We start from the raw sequence: 17,551 nt of genomic DNA on the forward strand, positions 1-17,551 counted from the left end.
ATCTATGTAAATAAATAATTTCTATAAATAAATATATTTATGTATGTATATAGAAGAATTACGTGTCGATAATTTTTATTTTCTTTTCTTTTATAATAAAGTATATATAGACTACATAAACTACGTAATGTCTATGTATAAATCGAATCATCGATACGATCTCTAACAATAAGGATCTGTAACGTTTTATTGGCAATCTCCTGATATCTTAACGCGTATACTCGTTTGAAAGTCGCAGATCCAAGTGTTGTAAGAAAAAAAAAAAAAAAAAAAAAAAAAAGAAGAAGAAGAAAAAACAGGAAGAAAAAGAAAGAAAGAAAGAAAGAAAGAAAGAAAAAGAGATAGAACGAGTAATAACGTCGGAAAGTTCTCGGTTACTCGTCGATGGTGATTCTCATGAGAAGAGAGGATTCTTCGGTCCATGAAAAAGGATGAGAGACGTTGGAAGACGAGAACGAACCAACGTACGACGACGTAGGGGAAAGCGTAACGGCCGAGCTACGCGCCATTATAAAACATCTTCTCCATGTGGGAAGGTGTGCAAGGACATCGTTATGGAATAAAATTGCAGTATAGAACGTAGCCGGACATGGAATAACGTAAATGCGTTACTACGAGAAAAAAGATCGAGGAAAGATCGTTGTCGTAGTTGGACACTTTCGTCGGTCTCTCTTTTAAGTAACTTAAATGCAAGATATCGAACGTCCTCTCACACGATTTTTTCGAAGGAAAAAAATTAAAATAAAATATTATGGGAATCGGAGAGTAATGTCGTTTCTACGCATGTCGATATTTGATTGTGATTAAAAATAAAAACGTGTTAACAAATTTATTCGTTTGAATTTAATTTAAGAAAGCGACATTACTTTCCGTTCCGCCTAATAGATATATAGATAAATAGATAGATAGATATAAATGAACAAAATAAATAATTGAAAATATTCTATTAATTTTCTTCGTTTTATCATTTATTACAATTAATATTTTTATTTAATATTTATTACAATCGATATACTTATTAGATATTTATTACGTTATACGTATACACGAACATTCATTCTCATTGAATTCTATTTATCGTAAATATTTTTAAGTCTCCTTTGAAAATATGAAATTATACGTTTTGTCGTTTATCCTTTTTTTTTTTTTCTCTTTTTTCTTTTCTTTTCCTTTCTTTTTTTATTATTTTCTTTTTTCTACGCTTAAATTATTTGCCCTTAAACTTTTGTAGGTACAATAAAACTTGTCTCTTTCTCTCTCTCTCTCTCTCTCTCTCTCTCTCTTTCTCTTTCTCTCTCTCTTTCTTTATTTTTCTCTTTTTCCCTTGATCGTACATATCCGCAATAGCGACACGAAGAGCGCGAGAGACCCACGCGCATCTACCACTTGCGAAAACGCGCCGTCGAAGGTTAACCGGCTCGATTTTGCAGGTAGATACCGACACGCGTTCGTCTCGCGCGCCTCTTTTCTCCTCTTTCTCTTTCTCCCTCTCTCCCTCTCCCTCTCTCTCTCTCTCTCTCTCTCTCTTTCATTCTCTCTCATTCTCTTTTTCTTTATCTTTCTCTTTTTCCCTCTTACTATCTCTCTCTCACTCTCTCCCTCACGCACACTCGTTGAGAAACGTAATTGAGAGATCCTCGGGCTTCTTCGATCGTCCAATCGCTCCCGCCAACTGGAATCCGCCTTACCGTAAGAAAGCCGACTTATCGTCGGATTGTTAAAATACTTGTAAATACGAGTACCAATTTACGAGCTGTTTCAATATTCCAAATGAGAATTATACATATGATTCTTGAACAATTGTTCGTAAAAAGTCCTTATCATTTCTTCTTTTTTTTCTTTTTTCTTTTTTTTTCTTTTTTTTTTATTTTTTTTTATTTTTTTTAATTTTATTTTCATTCTTTTCCTACTCGTTCTTTCATTCCTTTTCCTACTCGAATACACCTCAATAAATTTATCAATATATTTTATCGATAATAAAATATCAAATAATTTATTTTTATATCCTTTACTTTTTGAAACACATAAAATTTCCACTTTGCATATTTATAATTTAATATTATAAAAGAAAATAACTTAATAAAATGATTCAAGCTTACTTATGTAATATACCTATAAATTACTACTATATAATATATCTATATATGTACCAATGATATTCCTATGAATTAACAGATAATATACGCCTATAATAAATAAATATATATATATATATGCGCGCGCGCCTGTGTATGTGTATATGTGTGTGTGTATGTGTGTGTGTGTATGTGTGTGTATATAGAAAGATGCGTATAAAATTTTAGCTAACGAATCGACAAAACATAAAGACTATCTTGAAGCTTGGAGAAGCAAAGACGTCTTTAAAGAAGTCCTCGTTAGATAGCTTTTATCGATCGTACGCGAGCTTACAAGCAGGAAGTTCCGACAGGAGCGATCACTTATGAATGACTTCTCCGAACGGAGCGATCGAAATCACAAGGCAAGCCTCGCTCTCTTCTCTACGTGGGACGGAGATACTGTAAAGAGAGAAGGAAAGAAAGAAAGATAGAAAGAAAGAGATAGAGATAGAGTTAGAGAGAGAGACAGAGAGAGAGAGAGAGAGAGAGAGAAGGAAAAGGAGAGTGAGAGAGAGAGAGAGAGAGAGAGAGAGAGAGAGTGAGATGAATGGAGAGCGAGTACAGCGCTCCGAGAGATCGGAGGGAACGCGGAATTGAGACGAATGCCGTACAAGGAAGATTGATACCCTTCATTAAGCCAGAGACGATGCGGATAATTAAACGCGCATTATAATCGGAAAATAAAGCTATAAGAAGAAACGAAAAATCGATAAGAGAAAAGGAGAGAGATAGATAGATAGATAGATAGATAGATAGATAGATATATATAGGGAGAGAGAGAGAGAGAGAGAAGAAAGGTTCATTGGAATCGTACTGATTCAATTCACTTAATAAGTGAATCACACGTATGACGTAATTGCATACAATTCACATACAAATAGAAAAATACAAAATCCAAGAGTATAAAGATAATTATTTAAATGTACCTAGCTTTAATAAAATTTATTGAAATAAATATAATATCTTGGAACGTCGTACTGATTAACTGTCAAATGGAAAAAGAATTGTTTGAACTTTGGTGACGACTAGATTGCCGACTACGATGCATTAAAAACACGTTATCTCCTCCCCCTACCCCTCGCTCACAGCTCTCTACGTTTCTTCCTCTTTCTCCACCTCCCACTCATCCTCCCTCTTTCTCTTCTGGGAAAATATAGCCTGATTGTGCGTAGCTCCGAGGGCTCTTTTCACCATGCGCGCCATCATTGGCGGACGACGATAATTGGAAGGTTCCGACGCCAATCAGCGTAAGTCAGTCAAATTGAAAAATGAGATATCGAAGAGTTTGTAAAAAGTGACGTAGACAAATTAAAAGCCGTATACTCTGCGGCGATGCGGCTCGTTAATCATCGCCGGAAACGCAGAAACACAAGGCGTTTACTTTCGCGCACTCTCGCACGCTTCTCCTTCTCGTTTCCTCCATCGATCGATCTATCGATCGATCTATCGATCGATCCGTACGACCGACCATCCGACCGACCAACACAATAACCAACCAACCAACCAACCAACCAACCAACCAACCAACCAACCAACCAACCAACCAACCAACCGACCGATCGACCAACCGACCGACCGACCGACCGACCGACCGACCAACCGATCGATCGACTCTTAGAGATGAATGCTGTCTTTCGAACAAGCACGGCTGCCGTTCATACGTCGGATTACAATTTCTAAGTGGGATCGCTCGTAAAGTAATACCACCATATCGTGGGATTCGTAATTCAAAGTCGATTCATCATCGATGGAAAATTCGTGAGAGATATAACTTGATTTACCGTCTATCGAATCCATTCCCACAAATCGATACTGTATATAATACTAATATTAAACGTTACGTAGATTGAAATTCTCTTTTGATATAATTCATTGAAAATTTGAAAAATATCTATGTCGAAGTAGTGATGTGTAACGAGGATTAGAAAAAAAAAAAAAAAAAAAAAAAAAAGGAAAGAAACGAAACAAAAAAAAAAACAAAGAAGAAGAAGAAGAAGAAGAAGAAAAGAAATTAATCGATCTCCTTGATCTAAATTGATCTTTCGATACGATTAAATGCGAATAGAAAATAATAAAGGTACTAATTACTAATGACATCGAGAATCATACGATAAAATGAGACTAGCTATACTATAAAGTACTTCCTTTGAAATTTAATGTCGAGCTTTAATATCGATCTTACTCTAAGGTCACGAGCGTTCTTCTTTATCTCGCTGGACGGTAAACGTTGCCGGGTGGTCCCATTGTGGAGAGACGCGATGGTAGCTAAAGTGGATTTTAAACGTCCGTTGAGCATAAAAAAGTAGAAGAAATTTACGTTTATCGTTGGTGCGGAAAGAATGTCGTGATGATATACCAGTTTCGTAAAGCTTACTACTCTGTGTGTCCGCTAGACACTCCTCTTGGAATCCTCCGAGATGCCTCGCTGGCATTAGCGTTTCTTTCGTACAATTTTTTCGCATACGCCGATTCGAGAGAAAGAGACTTTCTTTTTCTTTTTTTTTAAAACAGACAAAGAGAGAGAGAGAGAGAGAGAGAGAGAGAGAGAGGGAGAGAGAAAAGAAGAATTGTCTTTGTCGCAATGTGATTATCGTGAGGAAAGAAGCAAAACGACATGATCATCTTATGATTAACATCCATTCGCCGATACTCAGAAATATTGCTAATAATTTTTATTGAATTGCTCACCTAATAACAATTTTATATCGCAATATATAAAATACATATTTACTATAAATACATAAGCACGATCTTATCTATATATACATATATATATATATATATACATAAAACTAAAAATAATTTTATAATACATTGAATCTTAATCATGAAAATAATGATTTCAAGTTATTCGATTTTATCGATAAGATTTGATTAGATTGTAATCGTAATAATCTCGTACGTAAAAGTTAAGTACATATTTACGATCTATGAACGATGTCGTTTGTCGAAATTATTAACTACTTAGATAATACCAAGGAAGAGTATGCAGAAAAAGATAGAGATATACAGAAAGAGAGAAGGAAAGAGAGAGAGAGAGAGATAGAAAGAGAGAGAATGATAGTGAGAGTGAGGTGTAAATTCGTTACGGGTAGATGAAAAAGGGGAGCGCAAAGCAATCGTGACCACACCGATCGTCGGCATTCGCGTATGCAGCAACTTTTTGCCCTGCTTCGACGCCTTTCTTTCCTCTCCTCTCAACCCCCTTTTTTCTCCTTGCCGCTTACTCTTCTTCCTTTCTCTCTCTCTCTCTCTCTCTCTCTCTCTCTCTCTCTCTCTCCCTCTCTACTAGCTAGCGATCGATTGTACACACCTTCTTCTTCTTCTTCTTCTTCTTCCTCCTCTTCTTCTTATTTTTCTTATTCTTCTTCTTCCTCTTCTTCATCTTCTTCTTCTTCTTCTTCGAGTAAGAGAGACAGAGAGAAAGAGAAAGAGAGTGAGAGAGAGAGAGAGAGAGAGAGAGATGCAAGGCCGACTCTCTCGAAGCGGCTTAGCAGCTTCTTACAACGCGTTTACACGTCGTCGGCCCTTTCTCGGCAACGCCGGATGAAAAGGGAATATACCAAGAAGAAGATGACCGCCGCCTTAGTCTTGTAAGACGCAAGAAAGAATCCCAAGAAAATGTCCCGTAGAAAGTAGCTCCCTTGTCTGCATCTTTACCCATCCATTTTACTCTCTCCTATTTAACTCTTCCATCCAAAAGTTTTGATTTGTCATTCTATCTTCCTATCTACGAAATATCTCATCACGAATCACATTCTTAATTTAATAAGCGACAATCATTGCAACAAATTTCTACAAATTTGCATGTCTGTATGTATGCATGTATGTATGTATGTATGTATGTATGTATGTATGTCAGACGTTAGAAAAAGTTTGTTAACTCGTTCACATCCTTCTCAAACTCTTACTCTTTTTTTCTGTTTACTCTTCCTCTCTTCGTCTTACACACGTTCTTTCTTACATTTTGAAAAAAAAAAGAAAAAAAAAAAAAACACAAAAATCTTATCACGAATGACGGATGATAATTCATTATTAACAAATTGATCTTTGAAATAAGAGAAAACATATATAAATATTTTGTCTTTTAATCGTTAACGCTAATCAATATATATATATATATATATATATATATATATATATATATATATATATATATAAATGAATTGAATTCTAAATCACGATTTCGGGTTAAAATAGTTGACCATCGATAAATAAATAAATAAAAAGAAAAAGAAAAAAAATAAAAGGAAAAAAGAAAAAAAATCAATGGCTCGTCTTATTTACATACCGACACCACAAGATATCGAAAAATAATAGAGACTTCGTGAATTCTATCGACGGTGAAAGGTGTGCGTGACGAATTCACAAACGATTACCTTATTTTCGTTGGAAACAAACGAAAGAGAAACGTTTCACTCACGCGAGAAGCCGCAAATTCGATCACTTCTATCTTTTTCTTTTTCGATCTCGGAGCCCCGGCAATTTTCTTTCCTCGTAGCACGTTACAAGCAAAGCGATGACGTCTGGTGCGTGCCAGGACGACGTAACCACTGGTTGATAGTTATTTCTTAATCCAACCATAGACACGTACTTGATGTTTATTGTTATAAGATATATAACATCGATTTCCTTCACTCTCTCTTTTTCTTTTTCATTCACTCTCTCTTTCTCTCTCTCTATTCATCTATGTATCTATCTTCCTTTTTGCAGGCAAACGGCCCTGACATTTCGGACTAGACATAAGTCTTATAAGTTTCTAGAGTCAATGGCCAAACGATGATAATCGTTGACGATCGAATGCTAATGTAAATGTATAAAGCATGTTACATGTCATATATACGATTATTAGTGACTGAATCAACACCAAACATAACTGCTAACAATATACATACATATATATATATATACGTAGAAATATTCATTAGTACTTATTAAACCACTCCTATCACACTAATTATAAGAGTATCCATTACAATCACGTCGTTGAAGTTCTTATTGTTCGAAAAGAAAAATGATTAAAAAACATATCGCTTATCTTATCGTAAAAAGAAAGAAAGAAAAGAAAAAAAAATGAAAGAGAGAGAGAGAGAGAGAGAGAGAGAGAGAGAGAGAGAGGAGCATACACACACACACACATACATCTACGAAACACAAAGAGATAGAGAATACGAATAGAAACGAGGAACGAAATAAACAAGGATCGCTTCCGTGTCCCCATAGTAATGTTGCGATTCGATCGATCATTGCGAAGAAAGAGAGGCTGCCGGCGCTCGCGCGTAAAACCAATTAGGTTGCCGCAAGGCGATTGGCTCGACGATACATAATTGCTAGCCGATCCGAAGGTGCATGCAAAATCATGAGCCTGCGGCGAATCGGTCTGCTACTCGGTGGTAGCATCCTTCGTATCCCTGAGAATAGAGGGGTGCTAGAGGTAAAGCTAATGGAGAGGGCTGAGAAAAAGGGGTAAAGGGATCCTCTTCTCTTCTGACGAGGAGGGCATCACCGGACAACACAAAGAAAGACTTCGATCGATCCCAACGAAATCGAGCGTGACCACAAAGTTACACCACCGATATCGACGCAGTGGTTTTGGCAAAAAATCCAACTGCGATGCAAAGTCGAAAGAGCGAGAGAGAGGGACCGAGAGAGAAAGAGAGAGATGATGTTTTTTTGTCGGTGGATCGATTTCGCTGCACAGAAATCCTACAGCGATCGTTATTACATTCTTCCCGATATCCTCGTTTTCCTCATTCGTTCGACTTTATCAAAAAATAAGTAGCCGTTAATAACGCACGAATTATCTAGCTCGACAATTCAAGAATTATAGTCTATCTTGACAATATTATTATATTCATTCGAATCGAAAAATTTGTGATACATTAATCCGTTCGAAAAAGATCTAAATATACATATATATCTATAAGTATATATATATATATATGCTTGTGCGTGTACGTATATACATTCTATATACAATAATCTACTTTTTCCAAGTTCCCAACATTGCAACAGAAACTGCATTTGGCGAACGTCGAAGATTTTTCGTAGCAACATTGGCACGCGGTATAAAAAGCAGTAGAGATCCTTCGACGACCGTGTTTCTCAATTTTCTACGGAAGCAAAAATGGAAGAGAGACCAAAGGAAGGACAGAAGGACGAGTCGGCGGATGATTCGTGCTTTTTGATTCAGCATATAACATTGTTGGGAGCGGCGAGCGGCGATCGGCGATGCAATTAGAGGAGAAAAAGAGAGGCGAGAAAAATGGAGCGTTGAGCGTCACGTATCGCGTTTTCTTAAGAGACCACCTTCCTCTTTCTGAGAAGCATTGGAATTGCCTGTTCACGGTGTTCGTTGCGGTTACACCCACACCGAAAAAACGATACCGACCACACAAATTAGCGATGGCGCTCGCGTTTTACCAATACCACGTTAATATTCTTCATCGTTCATTCATTTATAACAAACTTCGTATCGAGTTCATTTTCTTTAAGAAATATATTCAACGACTATAAAAATATTCAACAATAGGTTTCTTTTTTATACATATATACATATATACATAGATTTATGAACATTATACATATGTAAACATTAGGAATGCTATAAAAATATTTCCTAAGCAAATATTCTTACTCTCCGGCGTTATCCATAACCCCTGTAATTGACTTCTTCAGATTGTAGACGTCTACACATCAAGATATCGACAAAAACTGCAATGTTCCTTTAATGATAAGAAGGATCTTACGTTTTCTTCTTTTACCTACTTCTTACCACCGAAGGAAACGCGTTCTTGTTGGTAATTGGTTGTTTCTAAGTGCCGGTATTCATCTGGGTCAACCCTTCCCACTAAATTAATGTCGATTAACGTCAACGTTCAGAGAAACTCTGTGATAACGATATAATCTATACATACATACGTACATATATATATATATATATATATGTACATGCATACACATGAATATTTCGAAAAGGAAGACACGTACTTCTCAAGAAATTTTTTCCTTTCTATCAATATTAAGCCCAGCACGCGTTTCTTAAAATTCAGGATCCTCTGCTATGAAAAAGAAAAAGAAAAAAAAAAAGAAAAAGAAAAATAATAAAAAAACGAAAAGGAAAGAAAAAGAAAAAGAAAGAGAGAAGAAAAAAAAGCAACAACGTGGAAAAAAGAAATGATAAAATAAAAAGAAGGGACCACGCCTCGTACACGAATCAACGTTGCTCATCCGAGAGTGGCATGCGAAATTTGGCCATTGTCGCGGCGACGCGCGTGTGTCCCATATTTTATAAACCACGTTCCTCGGCACGTTGCGCCGCGGCATTTTACCTTACACACAGTCGAATTCACGATTCATGGTGCCCGTTCTCTAAATCACCGTTCCAAGGCACGCGAACGTATTACAAAAGAAACCTGTCTCTTGTAGAAGAACAAGAGTAAGAGAAGACTACGTTACGTTTTTGGTAACGCGTAAACATGATATAAAAAGGGACACGTTAAATTAAGATAAATTAAAGGATATTTAACGTATAAAAATTTTCATTAACAATCATACGTTAATCCTTATCGTTAACATAATTTTCATTGATATTCTATTCATAAATAAACTATAAATATGAAAAATATTACGATTGATATTAAACGATAACCAAGAAATTGAAATTATCTGCAATGAAGAACAAAAAACGAATAGAAAAAGAGAGAGAGAGAGAGAGAGAGAGAGAGAGAGAAAGCAAGAATGAAATTTCGTATTTTCGCCAAAGAGTCGTCTAGGTCGGGCCCTTTGCTCGTCCTACACTCGGCTACATCATTAGACTAATAGGTAGGAGGAGAATTTGTGGTTGGCTGTTAAATTAAAAGCGGCACATATTTGCACTGGATCGACGTGCGAACAAAGACTCGAGCGGTAAGTCTTTTATAAGAGGGAACGTAGAAAAAAGAAATAAATAAAACAAAAAGAAAAAAGAAAATAAATAAAAAAGGAAAAGAAAAAGAAAAGGAAATAGAAAAAGGATAAAGATAAAAAAGAAATGAACAAAAAAAAAAGACACACGCACGCGCGCGCGCACACAGAGAGAGAGAGAGAGAGAGAGAGAGAGAGAGAGAGACGCGCGCAAAAGGAATGAAAGGAAAAGAAAGAAAGAAAGAAAGAAAAAAAAAAATAAGAATCATAGGAGGGATGTAAGAGAAGGCGAGTCTGCCGTCGCGAGAATCACCACTAATAGCCGCTTAAACGTGAAAGTAGTAAAGGCACAAGTGGGCCGGTGCTCTCCCTGGCACAAACGTTATCGCTTAGGTTCGCCCTAAGCGGCCAACCCTTCTATTCCGACCTCCTATTCCTAAGCTACAAGGCACCTAAGAGAAGGACGGAGACAGAGAGAAGAGGGAGAAGGAGAAAATGGAAGTAGTCGTAAAAATTCCTGAAGAACGCGGCAAAGACCGGCTAGCCATGTTACTCTCTTTCTCTCTCTCTCTCTCTCTCTCTCTCTCTCTCTCTTTTTCTCTATCTATCTTTTTTCTCCCTCTTTCTCTCTCTCTCTCTCTCTCACTCTATCTATCTATCTCTTTCTCTCTTTGCTTCCTTCTTTTCTTCTCGTCCACGAAAGATTTTCTACGGCGGCTTTTCTTCTTCGTTCTTCCCCCATTCGTCTTTTTCCTCCTCCTCATCCTACTCTTTCTCGATCCAGCACGACTTCCCCGAGCGAAGTATCCCAAGCTCGGCAGAGTAAACGTACGTAACGCGACGTAACGAACGTAATTACGTGTCTCGCTCCCTCTATCTCACTCTCTCTTTTTCTTTATCTCTCTCTTTCTCTCTCTAACTCGGCCTGCAACCTGTTAATCCTTACCCTCTTTCGTCTCTTCTTTCGTGCCAATCCACTACGTGTATCCTCGTTCTCCAACGTAGCAAGTATGTATGTATGTATGTATCTATGTATATGTATGTATGTATGTATGTATGTATGTATGTATGTATGTATGTATGCATGTACGCGGGCACCCAGTTTTCCTACGTAAAGCCGCTCCAAGAGCATCCTTTTCAAGGTGGTACCTTCCGTCAGGTTGTAAAATCAGGATAACACGACGGTAAATTACGAGTTTAAATTCCACGCTCGGCACGTTGCTGAGGAGTCTATCCCAACGGAAGATCTTCAACATCCTCGTGGATCGAATATTCGATTTTATCTGAGGGGAGAAATTCGTCGGATCGAATGACTAACTTATTCGTACTATTGAAAAATTCATGCTTTCTGTGTGTGTGTTTTTTTTTTTTTCTTTTTTTTTTTTTTTTTTTTTTTTTTTTAATGTAGATATACGGAACGAATTAATAATTCTTTTTTTTCTGGTTTTTTCTTTTTTACCCCCGTTCCCTCCCCGCCCATAAAAATGTATGACATAACGTTTATAATTTCGATGAGAAAAATCGATTTCGTAGTGAATCGTGAAATTAAAAAAAAAAAAAAAAAAGAAAAAGAAAAAGAGGAAGAAGAAAAAAGAAGAAAATATATTCTAAAAATACAAATGAAATATAATTTCTGATTATTCGAGTACGATATAACGGGGAGATCGGGGGTGATCGTTGAAAATTGTTAGATATTTAACGCTTAAACTAACCGACGTGCATCGCGAATCGCAAGAGATTCGAGAGATACTACTATGTTTGTGGTAAGGGCGACAGGTCGGACGCATGAAATATTAAATATCATGCCTCGTGCCGACACCGCCGTCCTATGGAATATACGGCAGCATTGATTCGGACGCGAATTGTAAAATATGAAACGATCTCTCTGGTACATATATATATATATTCTTTCCCCGTGGTAAAAGACCTTCCTCGACGGGCTTCGTTCGACATATACGTGACCGTTCTATACAGGGTGAACCTTTTTAAAAATAATCCATTGAAAGTAAGTTTTATACAATATTCTTAACGTTTGATATATAATATAAGAAAAAAATTTTTCTTTCATATTTCATGCAATTCAAAAACATAGACCTTTTATTAATCAATTTTAATATACATGCATATGCATAATCATATATTTATATATTCTTTGTCTTTTGCTCACTTTTATTTTCAAATAGAAATTTAATAAAATTTTTCAAAGATACTTCTATAAGTTATACGGTTCACCCTGTATACGTAAATGTATCCCAACCTTATCTCTTTGCCGGATCGTATAAGGCCAGATCTCCTTCGTATATATATATATATATATACATATATATATACATACATATACATACCTCCGCACATCACCCACGCCTATGCCTACACCTATTGTTCGGCGTAGGACGGCCGTTTCGAGCGAACAGGTTCGCATTAAGCCAGAGGAATCCGATGTTTCCTGGAAACCACTTGACGATGTGACGGGATTTTCAGATCGTGATGCTCACGCCAGTCGGCGAAACAGCCGTCTTCGAGATCGGAGATTAACTTTATCGGATTCCAGTTCTCCTTTCTCAGATAATCACCAAACCGCCCCCGCTACGAATCTAGTTAACTTTTGATACTCAAAACGTATTATAGATTTTATTCTTTATCATGAAACGTCAAGATAGAATTTCATTCGTTTCTTTTCTTTTTTTCCTTTCTTCCTTTCTTTCTTCCTCTCTTCTTTTCTTTTTTTTTTTTTCTTCCTTTTCTTATCTCTATATTTTTCTCATCTCCTTTCATTTACTTTAATCGTCGAAGAAATAGAATAGATAGAGAATATTTCTAATCGAGTAATACGTTCGAAAATATACAAAATTATTTAATAATTTCACACGACAATCGAAGTTACATCGTTATTTTATTACTTTAATTAATTAAGGAAAAGAAAAAGGATTTATCGTTGATGAAATTTTTTTTTTTTTTTTTTTAAATTATATCCTATCGAACGTAAATAAATTTTTCTGTCTTTCCAACGTAGACGTAGTTAGAGTTTCGTTAATGCTTGACTTGAAATATGACGAATAAGAATGACGTAACATTCGTGGGGAACAACATTCGCAGCAAGAATGTCGAGCAATTAGAACGCGTCATTGCTTTTTGCGAGAATACTAAAGCATTAGCGGCTGTGTAACGACCACGGTCAACGGCGAGCCCTGTAGCGCAACTTTGTCGGTACGTTTGCTCGCTCGACCGAGAAAGCTCCTCGCGATTCTTCGTTGTCATCCTCGTCTTTCGCGGACGAAGGCACGCTATCGCGATCGTTCCAAGCTCCTCTCGGTTTCTCTGTCGAAAGCGAGAGTAACTTTGTTCTTCTTGGAATATTTCATCGAACGAATACTCATTCTAAAAGGAGGAATTTTTTTTTTCTTTTTTTTTTTTTTTTTCTCTTAAATCGATTTATTCCTTTAAATCAGACTCATTTATATTCATGACTAATTTTATAGATCTAAAGTTTTATATGAACTATTTAAAAATTAATCGATCGATCGATCGAATATTTTTCATTATTTTAATAAATTTATTTGTTTTCTTTTTCTTTTTTTTTTCTTCTTTCTTCTTTTTTTCTTCTTTTTTTTCTTTTTTTTTTTGCTTTTTTTCTTTTTTTTTTTTTCGCCATCCGAGAGAAGCCGTTAAAGCAGAGATATATTGTCTATCGATGGAATACGGAAGGATTAGAAAATACGATTAGAACGGACGAACTAGTTTCCCTTAAACGTGGCATTGCTACGTTAAACCAGTAAAGCTGGTTTCAACGACTAAACACTCTACGTGTCACAACGCAATAGTTTTTCGATGCTTCGATTCCTAGGTCATTCCCGTTCGTCGTCTTCTTTGTGCACCGACCATCGAGAACAATCCAATCGTACACGATCACGAAACATCTACGGATATTTTCTTTATCTAACGTGGAGGAAGGAGGAGAAGGAATATAAATTATTTCGAAAAAAAAAAAAAAAGATTTCATTCTTAAATCGTCAATTGAAAAATAATGAATCAATAAATAAATTATTAATTCGATCGTACATTTACTAATGATCACAAACTCATTGGCTATTTGTTTTTTATTAAAAAAAAAAAAAAAAAATAATAAATAAAAAAATATTTTTCCATGACAACACACTGTTCCAAATTATTTATCCAATTATTTCCATTATTTGGTATAAATGTTTCTTGTTGGATTAACGAACGTACCAACTCCAATGATCTATGTTTATAGTCGTTTTCTATAATTCTACAAAAGCTGACGAGTTACTATAAAAGCGTCATCGTACCAACACGAGAAATAAATTACTTGGCTATTTATTTAAACGTAAGACGTAATATCGCAATTATCGTATTCACCGTGACACTAGTTCACCGAGATGACAAGCGCGAAGCGATCCATTATCCCGGTTAATTACCGTCCGTTTCATCACTGTCTCTTGCGGATATCTAAGTATGTAAACATAATGTAATAAAGAGAATGCGTTATTTCTAATACTATAATTTTAAAAATTCCGCGAAACATTGTGATTGTTAAAGATTATATTTCTCGAACGATTATTACACTTTATTCCATCATTATAATTTCAACGATGAAATAATTTTTACCGGTAAAATTTGGAATTAAAATTTTATAAGAAGTAACATTAAAATATCTATAATGTCTCCCTCTCTCTCTTTCTCTCTCTCTCTCTCTCTCTCTATCTCTCTTCGATCATAATGTGAAATATGTTGTAAATTTAAAAAAAAGAAAAATTTTGTTTTTCAAAATGCAAAAACAATTTTTATTGTTTCTCTTATATATTTTATATCAAAAATATAAAATAAGCGTGTACACGTAAAAATGATAATAACGAATGACAAAGAAAATAATATATAATAAAGGATAAAGAATTATAAAATAAAATATACGACAGGCATAACTAAGTTAGAAAAATAGATAAGAATATAAGAAAATGGATGATGGAGGTTGGAACGTAGCAGCACGAAACGACCTGCCACAAAGTGATGCATCGCGTGCTAAACGAAGAAGGATTAGCGAAGCTGCACCTGTGCTTGCCGGAGTCTTATTCGCATAATCGCAAGTTAAATGTCTCTAATCCTATAAATAATAGACTGACAAATTGTCGGTCTTCGTTGGCTTGAACGCACCCACACATTCACACGTAGGCGCGCGTTCTTACGTTGACGTCATGCTGAGAGAAAGAGAGAGTAAAATTTTAATGTCAACCGCAGCTCCGTCATCATCAAGAAACTTAACGCGAATTATGATCTCTATCGTAATATTTTTTTTTTTTTTTTAAATTAACTAACCATCATATTTACCAATCATCATCCGTATTATATTTTGTATCGAAATAAACAATGATAATATATTTTATTAAAAACTTCGACATTATTTATTGATCAATTCAATACGTTGAATAAAATTATATAATAACTAATGTCGATGAAAATGAAGAAAAATTAAATCATATCCCTTCGATAATACGAATTAATTATACGTATAAATGAATGATTACGAACGATTTGTTAAATAATATATGTGTCGCTTAACGAAAGGTATATAAAAAAAAAAAATTTTCAAACAAATCTCCCTAATTACTTAGTTAGTCTTCTTTTACTATTAATTATGAAATAATAATAATAATAATAATAATATTAATATATAAATGCGTTTGTAATAATCAGTCTAAATAAAGAAATACAGTAGCAAAGGAACAGGTGAACGGGCACGTACTGATCATTGATATTGATCGATTTACACAATCGATCGAAGAAATCCTCGTATCGATCGTAGATATACAATTAAGTATTCGTTCGATCATAAGTAATCAGTAAACCGTAGATACCTATGCATAAATAAGAAGCGCCATTGTCCTTGACCAAACGTAATGAATACATTGTATCCTTACAGATAACTTACGTACAAGAAAGTGAAGCTATGAAAAATGGACCTACCTTATTACGACTCCGGTTCAGACGGTTCAGCCTTGACCGACAGGTAGGAGCGGAGAGAACGAAGTAAGGTAGATAGGTAGGTAGATGTGTAGGTAGTAATATAGGAGCAATAATAATAATAATAATAATAGTAGTAATAGTAGTAGTAGTAGTAGTAGTAGTACTAGTAGCAGTTAGTAGTAGTAGCAACTTTCTCAACACTTGACACTTCCTCACTGATAATTTTCGGCGATCTCACTGTCACTATCGCGAGTCTAGTTCCACTTTGAACGACGACGATATGTATATATATATATATATATATATATATATATATGTACGTATGTATGTATGTACATATGTATGTATATATGTATGCATGTATTAATACATGTACAAATACATGTAACGCATATATATATACATATATATAATTTTTTCTGTGTTCAAGTTCTTCCTGCGAAAGTTCGAAGGTTCATGAAAAAAAAAAAAAAAAGAAAGAAAACAGAAAAAAAGAAAAGAAAAAGAAAAAGAGAAGGAAAGAGAGAGACAGAGAAAGAGAGAGAGAGAGAGAGAAAGAAGAATAAAAAAAAAAGGAAAAAAAGAAACAAACAACAACAACAAAAAAAAAAAAGGGAAAAAAGAACTAACTGTCCCCGCACACCGCCCACTCACGCGACTCGAATGACGAGCGGGTGTTTCGTTTAAAGAAGGAAGATGTGTAAGAAGGAATGGGGAAAAAGGAAGACGAGGGAGGAGGAGGAGGAGATGGAGGAGGAAAAGGAAAAGGAGAAGGAGGAGGAAGAGGAGAAGGAGAAGGATAAGGATAAGGATGAGGATGAGGATGAGGATTGAGGAGGTGAAGGAGGAGGAATCAGAGGAGACGAAGCGAGGACGAGACACAGTGGTGTGTCTTGACGAGCCGCTTTGCTACGGATCGCCAAGAAGAGGTGATATCGTCAGCAGAGGGAGATCTCGCGATGGCTCGAGCCTATGGTCTCGGGAGAACTGACAGCGGCCTCCGCTCACCGGAGTAAGGTACACCCTACTGCTATACTACTACTACACAACTAATACTATTACCACTACTAGAGAAACCTCTGTACTATCACCGACACACCGGGAGGAGACTTGCTACCAATACGATTCCATCCGATCACTCTCTCCGTCTTTCCAACTATCTCTCTCTCTCTCTCTCACTCGTCCTTTTCCCATGCCGCGTACCTTTCTCCCTCTCTCCGACTACCACCTCCCCCTATCTCTCTTTCTCTTTCTCTTTCTCCCCCCCTTTCTCTCTCTCTCTCTCTCTCTCTCTCTCTGTCTCTCTCTCTCTCTCTCTCTCTCTCTCTCTTACTCATACGGTCTCTGAAAGCGCGCCGATCTACCGTCGTTTTCTCTCCTCGCCTCCTTGCGGAATGGCTCGAGCGAGCGAACGTCCTTACCACACGTGAAAGGCGCACCCACATCGAAAGAACCCTGCTCGGCATCCTTGCTAAAGTTCTACGTGTTTCTGTGTACGTCCTTATGTACATGTTTTCCACCTTCGAATAATAATGACAAAGACGAAGTGA

The 17,551-nt window shown here is 36.2% G+C and overlaps 1 long non-coding RNA gene across 1 annotated transcript in view; it reads left to right on the forward strand.

Annotated features, from left to right (window-relative positions):
- The window catches only part of LOC124950122, a 17,396-nt gene extending 911 nt beyond the window's left edge, over positions 1 to 16,485 (forward strand). Inside the window, exons 2-3 of the long non-coding RNA XR_007101270.1 lie at positions 15,958 to 16,077; positions 16,432 to 16,485. This is a non-coding gene — a long non-coding RNA (uncharacterized LOC124950122). The remainder of the gene's footprint in view (positions 1 to 15,957; positions 16,078 to 16,431) is intronic.
- Positions 16,486 to 17,551: the final 1,066 nt, after the last annotated feature.

Source organism: Vespa velutina, chromosome 1 (assembly GCF_912470025.1).
Source record: "Vespa velutina chromosome 1, iVesVel2.1, whole genome shotgun sequence".
NCBI lineage: Eukaryota > Metazoa > Arthropoda > Insecta > Hymenoptera > Vespidae > Vespa > Vespa velutina.